At 37.4% G+C, this 11,000-nt stretch overlaps 1 pseudogene; it reads left to right on the forward strand.

The window, feature by feature from the left end:
- Nucleotides 1-2,934: 2,934 nt before the first annotated feature.
- Nucleotides 2,935-10,247, forward strand: LOC146568382 (putative carbonic anhydrase 5; annotated as a pseudogene).
- The last annotated feature ends 753 nt before the right edge of the window (nt 10,248-11,000 follow it).

Below are 11,000 nucleotides of genomic sequence, written 5' to 3' on the forward strand. Positions count from 1 at the left end.
AAACCTGTCAATCAAACAGGGACCCCGCGATGCATGTCTTTTTTGTTAGCAGTTTGTTGTCTTTAAGCTCAAACCAAAACCACTGTGCTTATTTTGTCGACAGACTGCCACAGACCAAGAGGTAAGGCATGGCTGCTTTAAAGCACTACTCGTTGTGACAAATGAACCAAAGTAAATAGGAAAAATTAATCTAGTGTACTCAGAAGTAAACATCAGAAAATTACATGTGATAATATTTTTTAAATAAAACAATACATTTTTATCTAAATTGGTAAGATATAGTGTGATCTTTTTGAGATTCCTCGCTAGTTAGAAAACAAATTTTGTTCATTTGTCAGAGAGAAAAAACCCCAACAACAAACAGCAACAAATTGTCAAAGTCACAAATGTTTTCATGTCAAGATCAAGTCTCTCTCTGATCCACACAGTCACTTTCATTTGCCTATATATGTTCAGTCCGTAACACGCCATGGTCTTTAATGTTTTGGAAAAAGGAGGTGTTGTGTGTTTGCTGTATTTCTGTTCTGCATAAACACAAAGAGAACTGGGCCTAATGAAGCATAGTGATGAATGTGTGAGGACATGAAGGACAGAAAACCTGTTGAGTAGGTTCACTTACCAAAGTGATGTGTGTACAAACACAAGACTGAGTGACATTAAACATTACCAGGTAACAGACATGCTGCCCGTGTGATACAAAAAACTGCAAATCTCTGTACCTTTACCTAACAATATTTTGTAATAAGTTGACATATGAATGATGGACATTGATTATTGGATTTTATAAATTTGTCTCTGCTGTTGACTGACTAGTGTAATTACTAATCATTTAATAATTATTAACTGTGATTTGTGAATGTTTTGTGTATAATTGTTTTATTTTATTTGATAATAGTTTGTGGATGGTCACACGAGCACTGTAGTATTGACTGCAAATAGATACTTGTCTGTAGGTATGTGTATCATTATTCAGTGTTTTGCATAAGACCCTGCTTATATGTTCACTTTTATTTTGTCTAGATTATTCAGAGGAGTAATAGATGCTAAGGGTGATTTTTCTGGACTATAAAAAATAAAAAATATGTGATACTCGACAAAAAGTTCTTCTATTTTCTGTGAAACATTTCATGAACTGAGTATCTGAACTGTGTAATATGTCTGATGATTTTGCTTATTATAAAGCAATTGTTGGACACCATTTCTTCACTTCTTCCATCCTCTGGGAGCAAATATATGATTTCATATTGTTTTCTTGCTGGTTTTATTTGAGTAGTTTCAGTTGTAATTTGAAGTAAATAGGTTTGAAGTTGCAGCTGGCACACTAAACTTCTTGGAGAAATCAGAAATTAATCAAACATCACATTGAGCCACTTAAGCTGATTTTTCTCTTCAGGAGTGAATAAATAACTTAGATTTGGCATATTTAACAAAAATAATAATTATGTCCTTTACTTTTTTCTCCATTCTTTTGTAAAACAGTATATTTAAAAATTAATAATCATATTTTGTCTTTAAAAATGTCATTTTGATTCAAACGTTTGTGGATACTGGTGGATTAACCATTACAGAAACATTAAATATTCTGTTTATAATTACCAGTATTGTTAATTTAAGGCAGCTGTGCTTTGGACGGTGGTCTAATTAATCTATCTATTAAGCACTGTAAGTGTTAAGGTTAAATTAGGCTCAATTATTTCACCTTTGCATTGAGCCTGTGCTCTATAGGTGTCTGAGTGATATATCAAAGAGTAGAATGAATGTAGCTATACATACTGATTTTACCAGCTATCTGGTGTGCTCTTATTGATGCCTCTATTTTGAATACCATGTTTCTGAAAAAAGTCCAGCAACCATGTTGTGTGTCTCCCCTATATATGTTCATTGTTTAAACACAGTGGGCATCCTCCCATTGATTAGCATAGTATATACATACATTTTGTAGCGTACTGCAGCAGTTTGTTACCCCTTTCTCACTGATGGACTTATTGGACTTGGAAAAAAGTTTTTAATGTGACACCTGAAACCAACACATCACTTTTCAAACCTTGGAGACCTGAGACTGCGAGAGTAAAGATAGAACGGTTTGTCAAAATTTCAACAATGAGTACAGTAATATAATCAGCTTGTCTGATCTTGAAAGCTTCTTCATGGAGTTTTGTAAGAAATGAGGATCACAAATCTTATCCAAGTGATCATTTGAGATTTTTGTGATGCACATTCTTCACTTTATTCTGTCTTAAGGCACTTAATTGGGTTTCAGTTCCGAGATGGACTGTTATGTACTAAAATACTGGATGATTCACAGTCCACGCTTGAAGCAGCTGAATAAAAAAAACACAGAATTTTCACTGGCCCTATAGAAAGCTGCAAACTAGCATTAACAGCAGGCCTTCATTACTAAGTAGTAACTAGCTATCAATGAGAGCATAACAGAGCTGCTTTCTCTTTCTCAAAATATAAAATCTAGAGCAAATGGATTTTTTTTTTATTGATGATTGATTTTCTTTTCACCCTGAAGATGTATTATCCCACTCTCACCCTGTACCTGGGTTTCTGGCCTTTGGCAGCATGTGGTGAGTAAAATGCGTTAGTTTTACTTTTATAATGATTACCATCATCCTTTTCCACTTGTGTTGAAAATAGACATGTCATGCTTCACTTTCTCCCTCATGTCACTCTTACATGTTTATACAAACAAGAAGCAGTTTATCCAGGATATGAATGAGCATTACTCAAGGCTCATATTTGCTGTATTTCCATTTCAGCCACTGCAAGTGATTGTTGTTATCAAGGCTGTGCTAATTATCTGATAAACATCTGAATGAATGATTTTCATCATATTTGGTTGACTTTGGTATTTAGTCTGCATCTCAATTTTACAGCTCACACACTAAGTGGAAAAAGCTGACTAACAGTTTTTGTGGAGGATCAAAGATGTCCCCTATTGATATTGTGACCAAAAATGTAACGACTGACCCTAACCTGGGAAACTTCAACCTCAATGGTTTCAACTCTAAGGATGTCTTCACGTCAATTATGAACAATGGACATACAGGTACAAAAACTCACGTTTTACTTCATTTAATTTTTGAGATACTTTACTGCTAATACTGAATATTAAAATGCATTGTATACATTTGGTTGAGAAAAGGATTTAAGTATTTTCTACCACTGTGTAATAGCAAATATCCTGTTTGTAGTATGTTGTAGAAATTAAGAAAGGCTTCATCTCTGTCATAATTAAATATGTTTATCAAAGTTTTCCATGTTACACCCATTTGTAGTGGAGTGCACATTGAAAGGAAATGAAGTTAAAGTGAGTGGAGGTGGACTTAGTGGAACATATACAGGACTTCAGTTTCACTTTCACTGGGGTGATGGAAATCATCCGGGTTCAGAGCACACAGTCGATGAGCACAGATATCCAATGGAGGTACAATGTTTCTTCATCACTTGACATCTAAACTTCTTTTCCTTGTTTTGCTTTGCCTTATAAATGGTTAAATGGTTGGAATCTCTTCCAGATGCACATAGTCACTCAGAAGGATCATCTCACTGCCCCCCGGGAGCATCCAGATGGATATGCTGTACTTGGGTTTTTCATAAATGTCAGTATGTCCCAGACTTCACGCTGCTATTTTTAAATAAGCAACAAAACTGGTTTCAAAGTTCTACCAATACATGGGTTCCCTGACAACGCCTGCTTGCAACGAAGCAGTCGTGTGGACAATCTTTCATGAGCCAATCCACGCCAACAGTGAACTGGTGAGTTCTCTTTAGCATAAGAGGAGCAAAGATTGTGTTTAGTGAATTTAAGGGGATTTGCAAATATGAATGTTCTCTTCCTCCTTTTAACACAACACAACAAACAAACAAATATATATGATATGAGAAAATGCTGAAAAGAAAGCTTCTTATATTAATTAATGTGGATTAGAAATTATTTAATTATTTAATTACTGCTAATCCTACTGAATAGCTCGACCAGTAAATGACTCATGGCAAATGGAATCCTTCTGTTTGTGTTGGATTTACAAACAGTTGCAGAAGCAATCACTGAAATGTGCAGACATGCAGCTCTAGACTTACTGGTGACATACCGATGGAGCATACTGGTACATGCTGGTGTCTGCTTGATTATTGTGTTTGATAATCATGCCTTTTTATTTATGTCTTTTTCTGTTGACTCTGTCAACAAGTGAAAATGTTGCGCAAACGGCACGTGACTGTGTGGGATAAACAGATAATTCCGAGTCATGCAAAAGTAACAGAATGACAAGTGAAGTCTTTCTTTTCAACTTATCTACCTGATTATTTACCAGCCAACTGCAGATAGTGAGGCGCACATATGTCTATGTAAGCCCTAGACTTGTCTGGTGGCTCAGCAGATGCATGACTCTTTGAATTTAACTTAAAGGATCAACCAGTATAAAAATCTCTTAAAACACTCAGAGGACATGTGTGCGTACAGTTTTTTAATTTGATGGCAACAACGTCAGTCAATCAAATTGGGATGACGGCAACATCCCAATTTGAATCTTTCTTTGGCTCTCGGAGGAGGCGGACGCACTTTTTCTCCTCTCCCTTATCTTCCCTGCTAGTTCTTATGTCCTTGTCTAGTCTCGTGTCTTTTTTGTATTACTTTCCCTGGAACACCCTCTCACAGTCTGTGTCTAAAACCTAAAAGAGAATTATGGATTTGATCAACTGGTCTCTGAATGCTATTGACACCCTTTAACGAGAAGTCTGGGCTCGGGAGAACCCGAGTGCCCTGGAGGGACTTTCCCTGTCGGATACACGATGGACGGGTGGCAGAGGATCGTGTGCCTGGCGGGACTGTCGATCGAGGACGCTGAAGATATCTACCTATTCGGAACCATGATAACAGGGTTCTGGCTGATCGGAGCTGGCTTGGCCCTGGCTTATCGGAGAATTAAGAGAGCAGAACCGGCTGTTCAAACCCCCACAAGGCTGCCCGCTGGGATTGAAACGACAGATGCGACTTCTCAGAAAGGGCTCACTGAAGGCAGCATGGTTAAGAGCTTGGAGGCGCTTACGACTGCAGTGAATGCTCAGAATAACACCTTTGAGCGTATGTATGTTGGATTACATGAGGAAAGAATCAACTCAGAACAACATCTCTGGGCGGAAGCTACATCTCGGATCAGTTGGCTGCAGTTGTGAGGTCTCAGAATCTGCTATGTGAGCAAAAAGAGTGACAAGACCACAGAATCGACGGCTAATAACATCACGGAGAAACTCGCAGCTATTAACGGGAGACTGAGAGACCAGTGTCGGAGTATTAAAAACAGCTTGAAATTCTCATGAGTTGTTTGCAAAAGAAAAATTACCATCATAATCCGGCTACCCCTTCGGCGCCAGCTGTGGGCTCAAGGCTGGAGCCAAACAAAAACTCCCTGATAACGACTGTGTTGAGTCTGTTCCTTCCCATTCCATGAAAGGCCACCTGGGTTGGCTGGAAGACTGTTTACTTAGCCTGGCGGGGCGAAGGACACTGTCTCAGCTGAACTATGGACACGCACTATACTGATCACTCACTGACACATCACCCTCCCTATCCAACGCCACCTCCAACGCTTACCTCCCCTCTGATGTGGACATCGGGTCAGCTGGAGGCGCAGTCAAAAGATTGCAGCGGTCCCAGATCAGATGTACACACTGGAACACTTTCCCATGTTGCTTGTCTGTGTTTATTGTGTTATGGTGTGTTGATACCTGTGCATTCCTGTATTATCCTTCTGTGTTGCACATTTTGATGTTTTTTTTCCTCGCTACCTAGCCTGACCTGTCTCCCCATTGTGATGTTTGTATTGTATGTACGGTCGGCAAGGTCTGTCATCTTGGTTGTGGGCAAATGACCTGCAACTGACAAATAAAGGCTATCTCATCTCATCATCATCAAAAGGCAAAAAGTACATGGTACTACAAGAAAACAGCTGGAAAAGGATTTTGCTGCTAGGTTAAATAGAAACAGGTGATTAGAATATATATAAAAAGAATATCTTTGACAGACAGAGTTGCTCAGAAGCAAATATTGGCAGATGCTCACCAAAAACCAGTTTAATATCTCAGTAATGTTCTTCTCCATAACACTGGGAGATATTTAAATATCTCGTCATCTACAGTGCATAATGTCATCAAAAGATCTGGATAATCTGGAGAAATCACACATGTTTAAAAAAGTGACATATTTTCCCATCTGGACAACATCTTTTCCAGTGAAGGCCTTGCATATTTCCATATACTATATAGAACTATATACTGAATCTATTACAGCAGCTTGGAGTCTTAAAAAAGAGTCTGGGTGCTGTGGTCTGCCTTGAGTCTAGATTTTGATTTGTTGCTGTCATCAAATTTAAAATGAACTTTTTTTTCCCCTTAAAATTGTATATTTTCTATGTAAAACATTTGATACATTTTCTATGTGCTATTGTGATTTTTTTTTAATGGTATGTTTCCTTGTTCTTACAAAAAAGTACAGGCTTTCTGAATGAGCAAGGCTTTTTCAGTCACAGTCACTGCTTTAGGGAGTGTATGTCTGTGCTGCCAGGGCGCTAGCTGATGTTAACCTTAACCTAGCCTTTGGTAATCTGTTCTTAGATTAAGAAGTTTCCCATGGAAACACACCTGAATAATATCTACCGACCTACACAACCTCTGCACGAACGTAATGTGTATGCCTCCCCTGGAACTCCTCTACCTTCCTGTAAATTGGAAAAAAACATAAATGATTGATACATTTTTATGACTTTGATTTGGCACATTACATATATGACTCTTTTTCCATTCTTCAGATGAATGGTGTTATCATCCACATCACTGTGGTATGTATCAGCACATTTATCAGGAGAGTTTTATACTGAAAATACTCTGAGATCAGGATTTTGACTGAAAATGTTTTCTGCAAATAGCTGACACTCCACCTTCTTGGCAGCTTCTGCCTGGCTCCCACTGTAGCAGTACACACCAGTCACCCATCAACATTGACAAAAACAATGCTGTGCCGGACAGCCATCTTGATGCCTTTGTATTTAAACATTTTGATAACAACCACGCTATCAAGTACATCACCAACACAGGCCTTTCAAGTTTGAAGGGTTTTTTTTAATCATTCGCAATTGTTTTGGACATGGTTAATATAAAGGTTCTTATTTACATTATTACAGCATCTTACATTATTATTATGCCAATCTTCTTCAACTAAATCAAAAGAGTATGTTTGTAGTATTCTTTTCTTGTGTTGTCAAACAACTGCCAGTGAAGTGTGTACTGGTGGAAAATTTGGTGGAGGAGTCAGGAGGAGGTTTGGGCCATGACTATACCATCCTACAGTTCCACTTCCACTGGGGTGACACATCAGATACGTCTGAAGGCTCAGAGCATACTGTGGACTCAAAAAGATACCCAATGGAGGTAGTGACAAAGATTAAGCATCTGAAGCATTTTCCCCAAACACCTAGCCTGTTTATATTCCATGCCATTAAGTTGGTCTTTTGTCCAGATGCACATTGTAAGCAAGAGAAAGGATTTAACCCTGGATGAGGCACTACAGGCACCGGATGGCTTGGCAATGTTGGGAGTCTTTATTGAGGTAAAACCTGGGGAAGTTAAGCTGTTAACAGTAGTATATATGCTATATTGGTTGTCAAACACTTGGCTTATGATACACATTCCATGTATTTCAAAGAAAGCTAAATCTGCACTACACTCGAATTTCTGAAGGGATCTACAATGTGAACAGGGCAGAAGAAAATAAGTAAGACAAAATAGTTTCTATTTCTACCTGTCCTACGCACCAAGTTATGTGATCACTGTCTCAGACACTCAGTGTCATCGTCTTAGAGTTATCTGATTAACAGTGCAGTTCATGCTGGCGGCTGATGACAGTTGTAATATCACAGATGGGAATCCATTCCTAATAGTTAAAGGAGAAAAAACTTTTTTGCACTCTATATTTGATCATTAGAATTCCACACAAATCTGAGATAAGTGAAATAACATCTCTCAAATACACAAAATATACAAATCTCTGGCATTAGCAATATTAACATATGGCTCGCTTTGAAGTCATATTTTTAATAAACACTTCAACTGTCTTTTCATGGGGAAATACTTGTGAAAATAAAGATGATTAATCATTTTCCTAAATACTTTGCATTATCAATGTCAGACAAAAACTGTGGTCATAATTATGCAGTCATTATCTGAGATGCTTTAAGCTACAGAAGTGATGAGCATCTTTGTGATTTTAAAAAGTCACGTAAAAAATAATATACTTCTGTATGATATGTTATTTTTTTTAAATCAATCACTTGATTGATTTTTAAACTCAATCAAGGCTTTCAAAAAAGCCTGAAGCGATTGTTAGGTCTATAAAGAAAGCTTGCTGTTATTTCCAATATCATTTTGTGAGTTGTGGGTTAAAAGTTTCTCTTAATGTCGATTTTCCAGTCTATCCCTACTACCAAGAGCACCTCTCATGGGAGCACTTTGAGCAGCTCTCATGGGAGTACTGGATCAGGAACAGTAAGTTTCTGTTTTTTTGTTAGTTTTTATTTTAGCTTTGTTAAACTACAACCCATATATTTGAGTTTCTTTCTAATTATCCAATATAACTGTCTCGATAGACACATCCTACATCAGCACCAACATCTAACACAGACTTCTGGAAAACCTGACCAGCTATCTCTCAAAGATACACAATATCAGTGAGCACACATGTGCTTTGTTGAACAGGAAAGCAAACTTCTGAATCAGGGCCCAAGCAGATCACCACATGTTGTGCATCTTTGCTTCATTGTAGGCACAACAGTGATGGTCACATATGAGATCTCCATTGATGACTTGCTTGGCAATGTGAACCGGCATGACTACTACCGCTACAGTGGCTCCCTAACCACACCTTTATGCAACCAAGCAGTTGTCTGGACAGTCTTTAAAGAGCCAGTCAATGTGGACTTAAACCTGGTAAGTTTTACCCATCATCCATTTTAAAAAGGTAATTTGCTAGCCTTGAGACCTTTGTATGGTATGCCATACAGATGAAGCAAAATGGGAATGATAATATACATGGCTGACATACCTATGTACAGTGATTAAAATGACTGTATTCCCTTGGTATTGAAGGCTCAGAACATGAATTGTGACACAGACATTTTAAACATTTGAGCCAACAGCTTGAAATAATGAATAAACTTGAAATAATGAGTAATAATACTGATCACAGAGAGTCAGCAATGTGCATTTCATTTGATATTCTGGTCAGGCACTTAAGTCTGTTGTCATTAGTAATCCGGGTCCAAACTCTTCCTTGGTACCCAAACTCACTGAAGCAAACATCACTGTAGCATCACTGAGAGAGTGATGATAACTGTAATGCACAGTTATCAAGTAAATGCATATCAAGTCTCCACAAAAGACAAATTCAATGACCAAGATCAAGTATTATTGTGATAGTCAACCTTAACGACACACAGTTAAAAGCAAAGCACCTCTCAATACCAGCATGAAAAATGTAAAAATAACACTTTTGTCATTGCACTATTGTAAAAAAAGATGCAATAATTTTTATTAATGCTAGAGTAATGGTAAAACTACATCACAGCACAATAATCTATGACAGAGTACACTCAAATGTAAGCAATTCACCTGCTCAGTTTCCTCTGGTGTGAATGACACTTTCCGTTATCTGTGAAATCAGCTGCTCTCAGTATATCACTAATCAGTGTTGGGCAGGAAGAGGAAAAACATGTGACTGTCTTCAACAGTTCAACATAATCTTTGGCAATCTGTACATGTATCACGTGATTTCACCTCTTCATCAACTCTTATGAGACATCCATGACAGGCTTCAACAGCTAGCAGATTACAGGCTACACTTCTGCAACAATAAACCAGAGCGTGCATTCCAGTGCAGGAACATATACATCAAATAATGATATGACTTTTTTCAAGTGAATATTTAAATGTGTCCCAAAGGATTTCTTTCATTCTTATCCACTAGATCAAGATGTTCCCCAAGCAAACAGGATATTTCAATGTGTATCGGCCCACACAGCCCCTGCCAGTGGCCACGGGACCAGTGAATCTGCATCCAGTGCTTCTCGACCTCTCTTATGTCTTCTGCTGCTGGCATGCCTCTGTGTCTATTTTATATAATTTGGACCTGTGATGAACTGCTGTGAAAAATATATATTGTACTGCACTTATTAATTTCTTTATATGTTAGCTTGGAAAGTGGTTTTTCATTGATGAGATTTGAATATGTACTTTATATGTACTATATGTATATCATTATAATGGTTGACCAGAAATGCTGCTTATTAAACTTTGAGGGGATTAATGTCAAGCTGGCATGATATTAAACCTTGAAACTAGGTTGCCAAACAAAAATAATTCTGCGCTTGCTATAAAATAGCTGTTTGCTTTGCTTCAGCAAAACATATCTTATAAGAAAAATAAAAAAGTCAATCACTAATTAAAAACATGAGTATGTTTTGAGTATAGGTGGTCATCTTGTGTGTTTGCTATACAAAAAGCAAAGAAAAATATATTTTTTAATTAAATGATCTTGTGCTTTAGCAGTGGAAAATGTTTTCTTGTAGCCAGTTTAAATTAAAACAACACTTGTCTGAAATTGTAATGTGTGATTCTTGTGTAAAGCTACAGGCCTTAGTTTTTCATGATACCATCATCCTGTAATCTCCTTGCAATATTACACCACCAACATCAGCCTGAACAATTAAAACAAGGCAGGATGGATCCATATTGCTATGTTAATGTGAATCTGATACATTTATCTATTTTTTTAATCATTTTAATCATTTTTAATCATTTTAATCACACGGTTTTATGTCACTCTGGATAAAAACACATGCACAGTATATCAAATGTAAGTTAAACAATTAAGCTATGACATTGAGGTACAGGTAACTTACTCCAATTAAGCTGCTTTGTTGTTTTCTTGCATTAGGTCATTA

The sequence above is a fragment of the Mchenga conophoros genome, linkage group LG8 (assembly GCF_057382185.1).
Source record: "Mchenga conophoros isolate Kocher_MC1m ecotype Shallow Benthic linkage group LG8, M_conophoros_male_GT1.1, whole genome shotgun sequence".
Taxonomy (NCBI): Eukaryota; Metazoa; Chordata; class Actinopteri; order Cichliformes; family Cichlidae; genus Mchenga; species Mchenga conophoros.